Source organism: Hyla sarda, unplaced genomic scaffold, assembly GCF_029499605.1.
Source record: "Hyla sarda isolate aHylSar1 unplaced genomic scaffold, aHylSar1.hap1 scaffold_181, whole genome shotgun sequence".
Taxonomy (NCBI): domain Eukaryota; kingdom Metazoa; phylum Chordata; class Amphibia; order Anura; family Hylidae; genus Hyla; species Hyla sarda.
The window spans coordinates 40,749-53,070 of record NW_026608456.1 but is presented as its reverse complement, the minus strand read 5'-3'; the positions used below and the strand labels follow the sequence as shown (position 1 = coordinate 53,070).

Genomic DNA, 12,322 nt, shown 5'->3' with positions numbered 1-12,322 from the left:
TCATAGCACTGTAGTTCTGAGGGTTCTAGATGGATGCAACAATCTCCTGTTGCTTCTATGAAGGCCATAATAGACGACATCACCAAACAGCTCCATAGTCACATACACAGCAAAGGAGAGATGTTGTTTACACCTAGTGATGTCAGTGGTATTGAGTGACATCACAGCACAGTGCTAAGGCTCCTGGGCCTGGACACAGCAGCGGCTGCAATATCTCAACGGAGAATACGTTTATATATATGTGTGTGTGTGCGCGTATATATATATATATATATATATATATATATATATATATATATATATTTCTCCGCCGAAATCACTTTTAAACCCATTTCCACCTTTTTTTCCCTTCTCTTCCTCTTACTTTTTTTCACGTTTTTTTACGTTTTTCTCCTTTTCGCCTCTTTTCTGGGCGTATTATTCTTCTTTTTCTTCTTTTTTTTCGTCTAATGCATACCCCATCAGTGCAGCAATGCTTATTCAATACCGCCAGCAGATGGAGACACTGGGGGATAATTTTCTAAGGATTTATACTGATTTTTCCTGTCTGAATTTGTCGCACAGAAAGTTGCAGGCCAAATATGTGTGACATTTCTGCGACTTTAGCTTCTAGAGCATTTTTACAACATTATACATAGGTGCTGAATACATAAAAAGCGACTGTTCAGCGACAGACAAGTCGCATCGGCTGAAAGTAGGCCAGAATGTCAGTCCATGTTGGAGCAGGTTTAGATACAGTCTAAAGTATAGATCTCAAAGTCTGTGCACAGAATTTAGCAAGGGCCTCGTACCTTCTGATGCATCAGGTAGGTGCACAATAGCATAGCCTAACCCTCTGTACTTTGGTCTATATTGATGCGGGACATAGACAGCCAGCTGATGACCAATCCATTAGTGCAATGGATGGCTGGAAGCATTTGTCTTTGCCTTTGCAATACCACAGAAGCAATGCATGGTCAATGTACAGCAATGACACACCTGTGTGAACAGCCAGGAGACCCCCCCCATGTTATGTTACATAGTTACATAGTTAGTACGGTCGAAAAAAGACATATGTCCATCAAGTTCAACCAGGGAATTAAGGGGTAGGGGTGTGGCGCGATATTGGGGAAGGGATGAGATTTTATATTTCTTCATAAGCATTAATCTTATTTTGTCAATTAGGAACATTCAGCACCCACCCGCTATCAAGGCAGCTGCCTATCATGTCATGCCCTACCTGCACAGGTGTGCTGGCTACTCAAATGATCCAATTAAGGAGGCCATTTAGTCAGCAGCAGCAGAAGTCCTGTGCCTGGACGCTCCAACAGCGGCCAGACACAAGCAGAAGCAGAAGCAGCAGAAGCAGCAGCAGCACCACCTTTTGTTTTTTGGCTGCAGCAGCAGCAGCAAGGCCCACAGGGCTGGCTAGCTGGCTAGCCAGCAAGCAGGTAGCAATGAAAGTAGGAATCTTTCTTTTTAACCCTGTAAGGGGGTGGTGCACTGTACCCGAAGATACTGCCATATCGGGTCAATGCATAGGGCGACGGAAGCAAGCTTCGAAATCGGCCCCCGTTCTCAAAAATCCATTTAATATATGGTCCCCAGATAGGGGACGTATCAGATATTAAACTGATAAGAACAGATACTACACTTGATCTTAGCCAAAAGGCCGAGAAGCGATAACCGTGAAAGGGGCGGGCCCAACAAGGTCCCCTTCATGGGCACTATCACTGCTTGCTGTCAGGGAGGCTGCCAGACAATTTTCCATGCACACTCTGGGCTGGGGGGCAGTCAACCACCAGTACACACAGCAGAACCTAAACCCATACCATTATTGCTAAGCAGCAAGACAGGGGCCCATTGCACTCCCACGGGGCCTTTTTAAATGCAATCCATAACCCGGATTTGCCAGGAACCCTTCTTACTCCTCCTACTTGCATGTGACACTGGGCTTAGGATCTGCATAGGAAACACACACACAAGCACACACCTACCTTTGTTGCCTGCAGATGCCTCCTTGGCTGTCCCCAAACGGTATCAAACCAACACCCACGGGAAGCTGTAAGCATAGAGGACATGCCTGCACCCCATTGGACTTACCTGTGTGGGTTAAATCCGGGTTATTTGACAACCTATGGCGGTGATGGTTCTGCTCAGGCAGAGCAGTGCTGATGCTCCTCATAAAGCTGTCGCTGCTGTGAAGGTTCTAGGTGACATCACAAATCCCTATGGTTACATACACAACAAAGCTGGGTTGTTGTTGTTTACACTCTGCAAGGCCTGTGGAAGTGAGTGACATCATAGCACTGTAGTTCTGAGGGTTCTAGATGGATGCAACAATCTCCTGTTGCTTCTATGAAGGCCATAATAGACGACATCACCAAACAGCTCCATAGTCACATACACAGCAAAGGAGAGATGTTGTTTACACCTAGTGATGTCAGTGGTATTGAGTGACATCACAGCACAGTGCTAAGGCTCCTGGGCCTGGACACAGCAGCGGCTGCAATATCTCAACGGAGAATACGTTTATATATATGTGTGTGTGTGCGCGTATATATATATATATATATATATATATATATATATATATATATATATATATTTCTCCGCCGAAATCACTTTTAAACCCATTTCCACCTTTTTTTCCCTTCTCTTCCTCTTACTTTTTTTCACGTTTTTTTACGTTTTTCTCCTTTTCGCCTCTTTTCTGGGCGTATTATTCTTCTTTTTCTTCTTTTTTTTCGTCTAATGCATACCCCATCAGTGCAGCAATGCTTATTCAATACCGCCAGCAGATGGAGACACTGGGGGATAATTTTCTAAGGATTTATACTGATTTTTCCTGTCTGAATTTGTCGCACAGAAAGTTGCAGGCCAAATATGTGTGACATTTCTGCGACTTTAGCTTCTAGAGCATTTTTACAACATTATACATAGGTGCTGAATACATAAAAAGCGACTGTTCAGCGACAGACAAGTCGCATCGGCTGAAAGTAGGCCAGAATGTCAGTCCATGTTGGAGCAGGTTTAGATACAGTCTAAAGTATAGATCTCAAAGTCTGTGCACAGAATTTAGCAAGGGCCTCGTACCTTCTGATGCATCAGGTAGGTGCACAATAGCATAGCCTAACCCTCTGTACTTTGGTCTATATTGATGCGGGACATAGACAGCCAGCTGATGACCAATCCATTAGTGCAATGGATGGCTGGAAGCATTTGTCTTTGCCTTTGCAATACCACAGAAGCAATGCATGGTCAATGTACAGCAATGACACACCTGTGTGAACAGCCAGGAGACCCCCCCCATGTTATGTTACATAGTTACATAGTTAGTACGGTCGAAAAAAGACATATGTCCATCAAGTTCAACCAGGGAATTAAGGGGTAGGGGTGTGGCGCGATATTGGGGAAGGGATGAGATTTTATATTTCTTCATAAGCATTAATCTTATTTTGTCAATTAGGAACATTCAGCACCCACCCGCTATCAAGGCAGCTGCCTATCATGTCATGCCCTACCTGCACAGGTGTGCTGGCTACTCAAATGATCCAATTAAGGAGGCCATTTAGTCAGCAGCAGCAGAAGTCCTGTGCCTGGACGCTCCAACAGCGGCCAGACACAAGCAGAAGCAGAAGCAGCAGAAGCAGCAGCAGCACCACCTTTTGTTTTTTGGCTGCAGCAGCAGCAGCAAGGCCCACAGGGCTGGCTAGCTGGCTAGCCAGCAAGCAGGTAGCAATGAAAGTAGGAATCTTTCTTTTTAACCCTGTAAGGGGGTGGTGCACTGTACCCGAAGATACTGCCATATCGGGTCAATGCATAGGGCGACGGAAGCAAGCTTCGAAATCGGCCCCCGTTCTCAAAAATCCATTTAATATATGGTCCCCAGATAGGGGACGTATCAGATATTAAACTGATAAGAACAGATACTACACTTGATCTTAGCCAAAAGGCCGAGAAGCGATAACCGTGAAAGGGGCGGGCCCAACAAGGTCCCCTTCATGGGCACTATCACTGCTTGCTGTCAGGGAGGCTGCCAGACAATTTTCCATGCACACTCTGGGCTGGGGGGCAGTCAACCACCAGTACACACAGCAGAACCTAAACCCATACCATTATTGCTAAGCAGCAAGACAGGGGCCCATTGCACTCCCACGGGGCCTTTTTAAATGCAATCCATAACCCGGATTTGCCAGGAACCCTTCTTACTCCTCCTACTTGCATGTGACACTGGGCTTAGGATCTGCATAGGAAACACACACACAAGCACACACCTACCTTTGTTGCCTGCAGATGCCTCCTTGGCTGTCCCCAAACGGTATCAAACCAACACCCACGGGAAGCTGTAAGCATAGAGGACATGCCTGCACCCCATTGGACTTACCTGTGTGGGTTAAATCCGGGTTATTTGACAACCTATGGCGGTGATGGTTCTGCTCAGGCAGAGCAGTGCTGATGCTCCTCATAAAGCTGTCGCTGCTGTGAAGGTTCTAGGTGACATCACAAATCCCTATGGTTACATACACAACAAAGCTGGGTTGTTGTTGTTTACACTCTGCAAGGCCTGTGGAAGTGAGTGACATCATAGCACTGTAGTTCTGAGGGTTCTAGATGGATGCAACAATCTCCTGTTGCTTCTATGAAGGCCATAATAGACGACATCACCAAACAGCTCCATAGTCACATACACAGCAAAGGAGAGATGTTGTTTACACCTAGTGATGTCAGTGGTATTGAGTGACATCACAGCACAGTGCTAAGGCTCCTGGGCCTGGACACAGCAGCGGCTGCAATATCTCAACGGAGAATACGTTTATATATATGTGTGTGTGTGCGCGTATATATATATATATATATATATATATATATATATATATATTTCTCCGCCGAAATCACTTTTAAACCCATTTCCACCTTTTTTTCCCTTCTCTTCCTCTTACTTTTTTTTCACGTTTTTTTACGTTTTTCTCCTTTTCGCCTCTTTTCTGGGCGTATTATTCTTCTTTTTCTTCTTTTTTTTCGTCTAATGCATACCCCATCAGTGCAGCAATGCTTATTCAATACCGCCAGCAGATGGAGACACTGGGGGATAATTTTCTAAGGATTTATACTGATTTTTCCTGTCTGAATTTGTCGCACAGAAAGTTGCAGGCCAAATATGTGTGACATTTCTGCGACTTTAGCTTCTAGAGCATTTTTACAACATTATACATAGGTGCTGAATACATAAAAAGCGACTGTTCAGCGACAGACAAGTCGCATCGGCTGAAAGTAGGCCAGAATGTCAGTCCATGTTGGAGCAGGTTTAGATACAGTCTAAAGTATAGATCTCAAAGTCTGTGCACAGAATTTAGCAAGGGCCTCGCACCTTCTGATGCATCAGGTAGGTGCACAATAGCATAGCCTAACCCTCTGTACTTTGGTCTATATTGATGCGGGACATAGACAGCCAGCTGATGACCAATCCATTAGTGCAATGGATGGCTGGAAGCATTTGTCTTTGCCTTTGCAATACCACAGAAGCAATGCATGGTCAATGTACAGCAATGACACACCTGTGTGAACAGCCAGGAGACCCCCCCCATGTTATGTTACATAGTTACATAGTTAGTACGGTCGAAAAAAGACATATGTCCATCAAGTTCAACCAGGGAATTAAGGGGTAGGGGTGTGGCGCGATATTGGGGAAGGGATGAGATTTTATATTTCTTCATAAGCATTAATCTTATTTTGTCAATTAGGAACATTCAGCACCCACCCGCTATCAAGGCAGCTGCCTATCATGTCATGCCCTACCTGCACAGGTGTGCTGGCTACTCAAATGATCCAATTAAGGAGGCCATTTAGTCAGCAGCAGCAGAAGTCCTGTGCCTGGACGCTCCAACAGCGGCCAGACACAAGCAGAAGCAGAAGCAGCAGAAGCAGCAGCAGCACCACCTTTTGTTTTTTGGCTGCAGCAGCAGCAGCAAGGCCCACAGGGCTGGCTAGCTGGCTAGCCAGCAAGCAGGTAGCAATGAAAGTAGGAATCTTTCTTTTTAACCCTGTAAGGGGGTGGTGCACTGTACCCGAAGATACTGCCATATCGGGTCAATGCATAGGGCGACGGAAGCAAGCTTCGAAATCGGCCCCCGTTCTCAAAAATCCATTTAATATATGGTCCCCAGATAGGGGACGTATCAGATATTAAACTGATAAGAACAGATACTACACTTGATCTTAGCCAAAAGGCCGAGAAGCGATAACCGTGAAAGGGGCGGGCCCAACAAGGTCCCCTTCATGGGCACTATCACTGCTTGCTGTCAGGGAGGCTGCCAGACAATTTTCCATGCACACTCTGGGCTGGGGGGCAGTCAACCACCAGTACACACAGCAGAACCTAAACCCATACCATTATTGCTAAGCAGCAAGACAGGGGCCCATTGCACTCCCACGGGGCCTTTTTAAATGCAATCCATAACCCGGATTTGCCAGGAACCCTTCTTACTCCTCCTACTTGCATGTGACACTGGGCTTAGGATCTGCATAGGAAACACACACACAAGCACACACCTACCTTTGTTGCCTGCAGATGCCTCCTTGGCTGTCCCCAAACGGTATCAAACCAACACCCACGGGAAGCTGTAAGCATAGAGGACATGCCTGCACCCCATTGGACTTACCTGTGTGGGTTAAATCCGGGTTATTTGACAACCTATGGCGGTGATGGTTCTGCTCAGGCAGAGCAGTGCTGATGCTCCTCATAAAGCTGTCGCTGCTGTGAAGGTTCTAGGTGACATCACAAATCCCTATGGTTACATACACAACAAAGCTGGGTTGTTGTTGTTTACACTCTGCAAGGCCTGTGGAAGTGAGTGACATCATAGCACTGTAGTTCTGAGGGTTCTAGATGGATGCAACAATCTCCTGTTGCTTCTATGAAGGCCATAATAGACGACATCACCAAACAGCTCCATAGTCACATACACAGCAAAGGAGAGATGTTGTTTACACCTAGTGATGTCAGTGGTATTGAGTGACATCACAGCACAGTGCTAAGGCTCCTGGGCCTGGACACAGCAGCGGCTGCAATATCTCAACGGAGAATACGTTTATATATATGTGTGTGTGTGCACGTATATATATATATATATATATATATATATATATTTCTCCGCCGAAATCACTTTTAAACCCATTTCCACCTTTTTTTCCCTTCTCTTCCTCTTACTTTTTTTTCACGTTTTTTTACGTTTTTCTCCTTTTCGCCTCTTTTCTGGGCGTATTATTCTTCTTTTTCTTCTTTTTTTTCGTCTAATGCATACCCCATCAGTGCAGCAATGCTTATTCAATACCGCCAGCAGATGGAGACACTGGGGGATAATTTTCTAAGGATTTATACTGATTTTTCCTGTCTGAATTTGTCGCACAGAAAGTTGCAGGCCAAATATGTGTGACATTTCTGCGACTTTAGCTTCTAGAGCATTTTTACAACATTATACATAGGTGCTGAATACATAAAAAGCGACTGTTCAGCGACAGACAAGTCGCATCGGCTGAAAGTAGGCCAGAATGTCAGTCCATGTTGGAGCAGGTTTAGATACAGTCTAAAGTATAGATCTCAAAGTCTGTGCACAGAATTTAGCAAGGGCCTCGCACCTTCTGATGCATCAGGTAGGTGCACAATAGCATAGCCTAACCCTCTGTACTTTGGTCTATATTGATGCGGGACATAGACAGCCAGCTGATGACCAATCCATTAGTGCAATGGATGGCTGGAAGCATTTGTCTTTGCCTTTGCAATACCACAGAAGCAATGCATGGTCAATGTACAGCAATGACACACCTGTGTGAACAGCCAGGAGACCCCCCCCATGTTATGTTACATAGTTACATAGTTAGTACGGTCGAAAAAAGACATATGTCCATCAAGTTCAACCAGGGAATTAAGGGGTAGGGGTGTGGCGCGATATTGGGGAAGGGATGAGATTTTATATTTCTTCATAAGCATTAATCTTATTTTGTCAATTAGGAACATTCAGCACCCACCCGCTATCAAGGCAGCTGCCTATCATGTCATGCCCTACCTGCACAGGTGTGCTGGCTACTCAAATGATCCAATTAAGGAGGCCATTTAGTCAGCAGCAGCAGAAGTCCTGTGCCTGGACGCTCCAACAGCGGCCAGACACAAGCAGAAGCAGAAGCAGCAGAAGCAGCAGCAGCACCACCTTTTGTTTTTTGGCTGCAGCAGCAGCAGCAAGGCCCACAGGGCTGGCTAGCTGGCTAGCCAGCAAGCAGGTAGCAATGAAAGTAGGAATCTTTCTTTTTAACCCTGTAAGGGGGTGGTGCACTGTACCCGAAGATACTGCCATATCGGGTCAATGCATAGGGCGACGGAAGCAAGCTTCGAAATCGGCCCCCGTTCTCAAAAATCCATTTAATATATGGTCCCCAGATAGGGGACGTATCAGATATTAAACTGATAAGAACAGATACTACACTTGATCTTAGCCAAAAGGCCGAGAAGCGATAACCGTGAAAGGGGCGGGCCCAACAAGGTCCCCTTCATGGGCACTATCACTGCTTGCTGTCAGGGAGGCTGCCAGACAATTTTCCATGCACACTCTGGGCTGGGGGGCAGTCAACCACCAGTACACACAGCAGAACCTAAACCCATACCATTATTGCTAAGCAGCAAGACAGGGGCCCATTGCACTCCCACGGGGCCTTTTTAAATGCAATCCATAACCCGGATTTGCCAGGAACCCTTCTTACTCCTCCTACTTGCATGTGACACTGGGCTTAGGATCTGCATAGGAAACACACACACAAGCACACACCTACCTTTGTTGCCTGCAGATGCCTCCTTGGCTGTCCCCAAACGGTATCAAACCAACACCCACGGGAAGCTGTAAGCATAGAGGACATGCCTGCACCCCATTGGACTTACCTGTGTGGGTTAAATCCGGGTTATTTGACAACCTATGGCGGTGATGGTTCTGCTCAGGCAGAGCAGTGCTGATGCTCCTCATAAAGCTGTCGCTGCTGTGAAGGTTCTAGGTGACATCACAAATCCCTATGGTTACATACACAACAAAGCTGGGTTGTTGTTGTTTACACTCTGCAAGGCCTGTGGAAGTGAGTGACATCATAGCACTGTAGTTCTGAGGGTTCTAGATGGATGCAACAATCTCCTGTTGCTTCTATGAAGGCCATAATAGACGACATCACCAAACAGCTCCATAGTCACATACACAGCAAAGGAGAGATGTTGTTTACACCTAGTGATGTCAGTGGTATTGAGTGACATCACAGCACAGTGCTAAGGCTCCTGGGCCTGGACACAGCAGCGGCTGCAATATCTCAACGGAGAATACGTTTATATATATGTGTGTGTGTGCGCGTATATATATATATATATATATATATATATATATATATATATATATATATATTTCTCCGCCGAAATCACTTTTAAACCCATTTCCACCTTTTTTTCCCTTCTCTTCCTCTTACTTTTTTTTCACGTTTTTTTACGTTTTTCTCCTTTTCGCCTCTTTTCTGGGCGTATTATTCTTCTTTTTCTTCTTTTTTTTCGTCTAATGCATACCCCATCAGTGCAGCAATGCTTATTCAATACCGCCAGCAGATGGAGACACTGGGGGATAATTTTCTAAGGATTTATACTGATTTTTCCTGTCTGAATTTGTCGCACAGAAAGTTGCAGGCCAAATATGTGTGACATTTCTGCGACTTTAGCTTCTAGAGCATTTTTACAACATTATACATAGGTGCTGAATACATAAAAAGCGACTGTTCAGCGACAGACAAGTCGCATCGGCTGAAAGTAGGCCAGAATGTCAGTCCATGTTGGAGCAGGTTTAGATACAGTCTAAAGTATAGATCTCAAAGTCTGTGCACAGAATTTAGCAAGGGCCTCGCACCTTCTGATGCATCAGGTAGGTGCACAATAGCATAGCCTAACCCTCTGTACTTTGGTCTATATTGATGCGGGACATAGACAGCCAGCTGATGACCAATCCATTAGTGCAATGGATGGCTGGAAGCATTTGTCTTTGCCTTTGCAATACCACAGAAGCAATGCATGGTCAATGTACAGCAATGACACACCTGTGTGAACAGCCAGGAGACCCCCCCCATGTTATGTTACATAGTTACATAGTTAGTACGGTCGAAAAAAGACATATGTCCATCAAGTTCAACCAGGGAATTAAGGGGTAGGGGTGTGGCGCGATATTGGGGAAGGGATGAGATTTTATATTTCTTCATAAGCATTAATCTTATTTTGTCAATTAGGAACATTCAGCACCCACCCGCTATCAAGGCAGCTGCCTATCATGTCATGCCCTACCTGCACAGGTGTGCTGGCTACTCAAATGATCCAATTAAGGAGGCCATTTAGTCAGCAGCAGCAGAAGTCCTGTGCCTGGACGCTCCAACAGCGGCCAGACACAAGCAGAAGCAGAAGCAGCAGAAGCAGCAGCAGCACCACCTTTTGTTTTTTGGCTGCAGCAGCAGCAGCAAGGCCCACAGGGCTGGCTAGCTGGCTAGCCAGCAAGCAGGTAGCAATGAAAGTAGGAATCTTTCTTTTTAACCCTGTAAGGGGGTGGTGCACTGTACCCGAAGATACTGCCATATCGGGTCAATGCATAGGGCGACGGAAGCAAGCTTCGAAATCGGCCCCCGTTCTCAAAAATCCATTTAATATATGGTCCCCAGATAGGGGACGTATCAGATATTAAACTGATAAGAACAGATACTACACTTGATCTTAGCCAAAAGGCCGAGAAGCGATAACCGTGAAAGGGGCGGGCCCAACAAGGTCCCCTTCATGGGCACTATCACTGCTTGCTGTCAGGGAGGCTGCCAGACAATTTTCCATGCACACTCTGGGCTGGGGGGCAGTCAACCACCAGTACACACAGCAGAACCTAAACCCATACCATTATTGCTAAGCAGCAAGACAGGGGCCCATTGCACTCCCACGGGGCCTTTTTAAATGCAATCCATAACCCGGATTTGCCAGGAACCCTTCTTACTCCTCCTACTTGCATGTGACACTGGGCTTAGGATCTGCATAGGAAACACACACACAAGCACACACCTACCTTTGTTGCCTGCAGATGCCTCCTTGGCTGTCCCCAAACGGTATCAAACCAACACCCACGGGAAGCTGTAAGCATAGAGGACATGCCTGCACCCCATTGGACTTACCTGTGTGGGTTAAATCCGGGTTATTTGACAACCTATGGCGGTGATGGTTCTGCTCAGGCAGAGCAGTGCTGATGCTCCTCATAAAGCTGTCGCTGCTGTGAAGGTTCTAGGTGACATCACAAATCCCTATGGTTACATACACAACAAAGCTGGGTTGTTGTTGTTTACACTCTGCAAGGCCTGTGGAAGTGAGTGACATCATAGCACTGTAGTTCTGAGGGTTCTAGATGGATGCAACAATCTCCTGTTGCTTCTATGAAGGCCATAATAGACGACATCACCAAACAGCTCCATAGTCACATACACAGCAAAGGAGAGATGTTGTTTACACCTAGTGATGTCAGTGGTATTGAGTGACATCACAGCACAGTGCTAAGGCTCCTGGGCCTGGACACAGCAGCGGCTGCAATATCTCAACGGAGAATACGTTTATATATATGTGTGTGTGTGCGCGTATATATATATATATATATATATATATATATATATATATATATTTCTCCGCCGAAATCACTTTTAAACCCATTTCCACCTTTTTTTCCCTTCTCTTCTTCTTACTTTTTTTTCACGTTTTTTTACGTTTTTCTCCTTTTCGCCTCTTTTCTGGGCGTATTATTCTTCTTTTTCTTCTTTTTTTTCGTCTAATGCATACCCCATCAGTGCAGCAATGCTTATTCAATACCGCCAGCAGATGGAGACACTGGGGGATAATTTTCTAAGGATTTATACTGATTTTTCCTGTCTGAATTTGTCGCACAGAAAGTTGCAGGCCAAATATGTGTGACATTTCTGCGACTTTAGCTTCTAGAGCATTTTTACAACATTATACATAGGTGCTGAATACATAAAAAGCGACTGTTCAGCGACAGACAAGTCGCATCGGCTGAAAGTAGGCCAGAATGTCAGTCCATGTTGGAGCAGGTTTAGATACAGTCTAAAGTATAGATCTCAAAGTCTGTGCACAGAATTTAGCAAGGGCCTCGCACCTTCTGATGCATCAGGTAGGTGCACAATAGCATAGCCTAACCCTCTGTACTTTGGTCTATATTGATGCGGGACATAGACAGCCAGCTGATGACCAATCCATTAGTGCAATGGATGGCTGGAAGCATTTGTCTTTGCCTTTGCA

At 45.5% G+C, this 12,322-nt stretch overlaps 5 non-coding genes across 5 annotated transcripts; all 5 read right to left on the bottom strand.

Annotated features, from left to right (window-relative positions):
• Window positions 1-1,472: 1,472 nt before the first annotated feature.
• On the bottom strand, window positions 1,473-1,663 carry LOC130314331 (U2 spliceosomal RNA). Its single transcript, XR_008862040.1, has one exon. It is a non-coding gene; the product is annotated as a U2 spliceosomal RNA (small nuclear RNA).
• Window positions 1,664-3,756: 2,093 nt separating this feature from the next.
• LOC130314330 (U2 spliceosomal RNA) lies at window positions 3,757-3,947 on the bottom strand. Its single transcript, XR_008862039.1, has one exon. It is a non-coding gene; the product is annotated as a U2 spliceosomal RNA (small nuclear RNA).
• A 2,084-nt stretch (window positions 3,948-6,031) lies between these two features.
• Window positions 6,032-6,222, bottom strand: LOC130314329 (U2 spliceosomal RNA). The gene has a single exon (XR_008862038.1). It is a non-coding gene; the product is annotated as a U2 spliceosomal RNA (small nuclear RNA).
• Window positions 6,223-8,298: 2,076 nt separating this feature from the next.
• LOC130314322 (U2 spliceosomal RNA) lies at window positions 8,299-8,489 on the bottom strand. The gene has a single exon (XR_008862037.1). It is a non-coding gene; the product is annotated as a U2 spliceosomal RNA (small nuclear RNA).
• Window positions 8,490-10,583: 2,094 nt separating this feature from the next.
• LOC130314310 (U2 spliceosomal RNA) lies at window positions 10,584-10,774 on the bottom strand. Its single transcript, XR_008862033.1, has one exon. It is a non-coding gene; the product is annotated as a U2 spliceosomal RNA (small nuclear RNA).
• Between the last annotated feature and the right edge of the window lie 1,548 nt (window positions 10,775-12,322).